This window comes from Rattus norvegicus, chromosome 11, assembly GCF_036323735.1.
Source record: "Rattus norvegicus strain BN/NHsdMcwi chromosome 11, GRCr8, whole genome shotgun sequence".
In the NCBI taxonomy this organism is placed as follows: Eukaryota; Metazoa; Chordata; class Mammalia; order Rodentia; family Muridae; genus Rattus; species Rattus norvegicus.
In genome coordinates, this window is record NC_086029.1 from 83443548 (window position 1) to 83448810 (window position 5263).

General features: G+C 46.7%; 1 long non-coding RNA gene across 1 annotated transcript; it reads right to left on the reverse strand.

The window, feature by feature from the left end:
- Positions 1-801: 801 nt before the first annotated feature.
- LOC120095679 (uncharacterized) lies at positions 802-4976 on the reverse strand. The gene is made up of 3 exons (XR_005491404.2): positions 4769-4976; positions 2160-2335; positions 802-1523 (listed from the first exon to the last, which is right to left on the reverse strand). It is a non-coding gene; the product is annotated as an uncharacterized LOC120095679 (long non-coding RNA).
- Positions 4977-5263: the final 287 nt, after the last annotated feature.

The window sequence follows — 5263 nt, forward strand, 5'->3', positions numbered from 1 at the left end:
GCATATATTCCACACATCATTTTAACCTGACGTCCTGATCATATTTCATTTTAAAATATTTCAACAAACATTTCTTCTAAACAGCAATCTGCTCTGTTGCGTTTAGAATAATATTTGGTTAGCAAGGCCATATTTCACAATCTTTATAAACTGTTATTTTATGGCAAGCAAGGTGACCTTTGAGGTGACAGAGACAATTCATTATCAGGGAAAACAGGGTATGAGAGTGTATTACAAAATCTCAGGTTTGGGTCTTTTTAAAGATTTTCATTTCCACCGAATAGTAAAGGTTTGCTATCTGGATGAAGAAATAGTATTTATCTCAGAAATACAACTGGAAAAAGTCTAGTGGCTGTCTGTAGGGGTCAGGGCTGTTGGCTCTCCAGCAGGCTTGGGCTTATCCACCAATTGGTTTAGGAACAAAAGAATGAGCCAAGTTCAACAACTGGCTGCTAGTGTCCTGACTCTGTGTGTGTGTGTGTGTGTGTGTGTGTGTGTGTGTGTGTGTGTGTCTGCACACACACACACACACATTAGGTTCTGAAACCCCATATATAAACCCAACCACTGAGCAACACCCTAACCCTTCCCAGGAGCCTGTTGGACCAAGTTTTCTTGCTTCTAAAGAGAGAAAGAGACACGCATATGAAAAGAGACATCTGTCAGTACCCTGGATACTGTTGTTTCTGGATGTCCTGCCCAGGGCTGGGGCAGCCATCTGGCAGGCAGTCTTACTCTCCCAACAGAAATGCAACAGCCAAGGAAAAAGAATGAGGAAAAGAAAAAACAACAACAAAACCCTGTGGTTTCCTGATGACTTTATGGAGCCTCAGATTAGCCTGATCTGGGGCTTTGAACTCCAGTTACAGATGGTGGTAAATGTATGTCCTTGTTTCCCAGCCAACTGGAGCCAGGGGTCCTCCACCGTTTGCAAGGGAAAGCTTTAGCGGCCAAAGGACAAGCGCATTCCTAGGCAGGAAGGTATTTGTCCCTCACAAAGTATGCAGAACGGCTGATTCACGGCTCCTTCAGAACATGCAGATAAGTTCAAGTAGAATGTGCTTAACATCTGTGCAGGTGATGACCAAGCATGTGACTTGCACTCGGTTGGGTCTGAAGGTTGCTTTTCTGTAGGCATTTATTTCATTGTCCTGCACCCACCTTTCCATCACACAAGATTCTGTCACAATTCCCGAATTCACTTGAACCTTAGAACTTGGAAAATAAAGCAGAGAAGGGGAAGGGATGGAGTAGAACTTCGCCAGTGATTGGGAGATACCATTGTTAATTGCTTGTATCCATTTTACTACTGTTTTGAGATTATCCTTTGGATGGGATTTCTTTCCTGAAGATGATTCTGAAAACCATTAATTGAATTTCAAGGCTACAAATTATCCCCTAAGAGAGAGAGAGAGAAACAAACAAACAAACAAACAAACAAACAAACAAAAAAACGTTTCTTATAATGTGCCAGGTTTGGCAGAAAATACCAGGTCCAGGGTTGGTGTACGACGGGCCAAAACCTAGGGGAAGAAATGTTTTAAATTAGGCGTCCTGCTGCATGATGGGGCAGCACTGAGGGGTGAGTGGGTTCAAAGCCTGTCCTGATCACTGATCCGATGGGGAGCTGTGGGTAAGTTCCCTAACCTCTCTGTGCCTCCACCTTGCTCACCTGTAAGAGGAGGCACCAGCAATGCCTTTCTCACCAGTCCTTGGGGAGGTTAAATGAAGGATGCTCAGTGTGTTTCTCCCATTCCTGCAGCATCCACTCAGACCATTTCCTCCCGGTCTCTTGGCCTCACTCTGACCCTGGAAAATACTCCTGTCCACTTGTATTATGATCTGCCTGGCCTTCCACCGTAGGCGTTCTCAACTTCCACCTTGGGATTTCTGTCCACTGTTTGTTCTGATAATGCCTTTCTGGTTCATGAACCTCCAAAACTCTCTGTCACTCAAACAAGCCTAGACAAAGGGACCAGGAGAAGGCAAGTCTTCTCGTAATATTAGTCATTTGGATGGATTGTGTTGGGTTGGGAGGGTCAAGAAGTCTTCTTTGCAAGGAATGTCTCTAGGCTGTGAACACTACTGTGTCTGCAAAGAGATAAGACACACCGGAAATCTGCTCGCTGCTGGACTCTATTGTCAACACTGATGCTCACCTTGGCTGTTTGACTGAGTGGCTGGCCTTGCCATCCATTCCCCAACACTCTGTGTGAATATCCTTCTTGTACAACTACACACAGTATGTACGCTGATGACCATCACTGTAGAACTGTACTCCTGAAGTTCAAGGATCAGTGAACATACCTCTTCCCGGGGATGTCTTGCTTTCTTCCTGCCAGGGAGGATGGAGAAGACTCAGTTACCTTTCAAGGGCTCACTCAGTGGCCATCCCCTAAAAGAAGGAATATATCTATATCTATATCTATATCTATATCTATATCTATATCTATATCTATATCTATATCTATATCTATATCTATCCATCTATCTGTCTGTCTGTCTGTCTGTCTGTCTCTCTCTCTCTCTCTCTCTCTCTGTGTGTGTGTGTGTGTGTGTGTGTGTGTGTGTGTGTGTGTGTGTGTGTGTGTGTGAACAGCTGGATACTTTCCATAGTCTCTCCTCGAATCCTCCTATCTTGGTGTGAATCATCACATCGCAATTGCCTTGGGTGGACTGAGCTCTCCGAGACACTAACCTCAAGCTGGGTGTCTGTTCTCTCAGAAATGTCAAAACCGCTTCCTCCACTTCTAACAAGGGCAGCCAGCAGACTCCAGTACACAGTGCAGAGTGAACCAGGTCTTCAGTTCATTGGGGGATGTGGCTGTTTTGGGAGACGAGCCAGCGATTTCCTAAAGATGTGCTATGGTGACTCATGACCAGTTTCCAGGAGAGAATAATCCCGAATCTATTGCCAACATTTAACAATAGCAGTAACACTGTCTCCTAGAAATGATGGACGTCACTGCCTCCTGGGGAAAAGGAGGTGGTCCGCCCAGCTGCATCCTGCAGGAGTCTCCCTTCCTCTCAGGTGGGCAGCAGAGGGGCAGGATGGGCTGAGGTGTGGGTGAAAGGTTGTCACTTGTCCCACACTCAGAGAGCCTGGAAGTGTGTTGTCTCTGCCGCCCTCTTAACCTTGGGGCCCTTGGGTAGGGAAATGAGTCTGTGATGTTTATGCAAACTTAAATCTCTTCAGTGGAAACTTCTGAATGCTAAGTCTTGCAGAGACCCTGCTATACCCTAGAGGTGTTCCTGTCTTAGAAGCATGATCTAAACTTGGAAGTTAAACCTATAGAGCCCTAAGCAGAGGGGCGATTCATCTTGCCTTTTTTCTCTCAGCTGTAGTCAACGTTGGCCTCACGCCCTGGCCATTGAAGGCTTAACTTCTCCTATTCCCTGTTCACTATTGGTCAGAAATGGGCAGATATCTGGATTTCTAGGAAAGAGGCTCCCTCTAAACCTTGTCCAGATGAAGCCTACTTGTCCTGGGCATCTCACAAGATATCACGCCTTAAAGAAGGAGGAATAAAAGGATGAGCCACCAGTAGCCAGGGCAGGATGTGATGCCGGTGTGCTTTAACCTCTTCGGAGAGCCCCTTGGTTGTTTCTGTCTCTCCCAGCTCCACTGAACACCTACGGCTCGTACTCAGTCTGACCAGAATGGAATTCGTGTTCCATGTAAACCTGCCCTGCCTTCCTCACTCCCCACTTTAATGGCACCATAAGAATCATCCCTGCCCTCCCTATCATGTGGACTCTTTTTGTGTTTGTAGGAAATTCTCGTCTCAGTCTGATGGGGGCCAGATATTTCCACATCTGCCCCCTAATGCCTGGGGAATATGCACATGACATGGTGTGGAAATTCAGACCACACCCTCTGGACTTCAGTTCCTGGGTGTGGCGCAAATGCTGGAGAGTGTTCAGGCAGCAGTGAAGGTTGGACGTCACGACTGTTCTTCTGGAGTGGGAAGTGGGGTCCTAGCATGTAGACCAGGCTAGCTTGTTGGAGTTGGTCTAGTGCTTCTAAGTATTAAAATGCTAAAAGTTCTTTACCCCGAGATCTGGTTACCCCAAGAGGAGCGAATTCTCACATACTCCAGTTTTTGTTATGCAAACCTCACTAAAAGACTAAAGACCCTATGATTGGTCAGTAGAGAGAGAGAAAGGCGGAACTTGAAGATCGAGTGAGGGGTCTCAGGAGAGAACAGAGAGAAGAAAGGAGGCAAGAGGAAACAAAGAGAGGAAGAGGCAGCCATGAGAGGCGATGGCCCAAGTAACAAGTAACAAGGCACATATTTCTGGGATGTAAGTTAGAATAGCTCAGAACAGGCTTACAACTTGTAAATAAATACCAGGATTGTGCATCTTATATCTGGGCTAGGTAGAATATATAATTCCTACCACAGCTTGCCTCAAAGTCACAGAGATCTACCTGTCTCTGTCTCCTGATTGCTGGGATCAAAGGTATGCACCACCACTCACACCCCCTGGTGGCTGTTGTGGAATGACCCTATTCCAGCCTCTCTTGGCTTCTGAGATGGCTTTTCCCAGCTTCCCCATTGCCTAGTGAGATCTTTGAGATCCAGTGTTGAGAGGTCATTGTTTGCAAGTAAATGCTGGTTAGTGTCCTTCCCTCCCCCGGCTCCCCCGGTCAGTGAGCTGGGAGTCATTTCTGATAGTCCCTGTGATGCTCACATCGCTGTCCCTAAGGCCCAGTAGCTCTGCAGGACCTGTCTCCCCTCTACCGCCCCAAACAGACCCAGATTACACTCATCCATCTTCCTGCTGTTCTGTCTTCCAACCCGGGGAGTTCGTCACCAGGACCCTCTGCTTTAGTCAAACTTCGAAGTCCAGGAGCAGACCTCCATTCCGCTTCCTTGGTCGAGAAGGAGATGGAGAAGACTGGAGAGCAGAAAGGAGTCTGAGGGAAGACGGACCAGAGAGGCAGGAGTGTGACACAGGCGTGGCTCAAACGCTCCTGCCGCAGCCTTGAGACAGCGACCGCCAGCTTCTCTGCCCGTGTCACTGATCCTTACTCTCTACGCTCACGTCAATGAAAACATATTAATTATCCTTTAAATGGGAATAAATTAACTTAAGAAGATGCAGTTTTATCTTGCTTTTGTGGCAGCCAAGTTCCCCGAGGATGTGTTAATTGATTTTAAATTCAAATCAGCCTAATGCACTTGGGCACTCTGCCCAGTGGGAGTGAGCATTGGCTCCTGGAAAGGAAACGGCTCTATGCCAACTGATTTTACACATT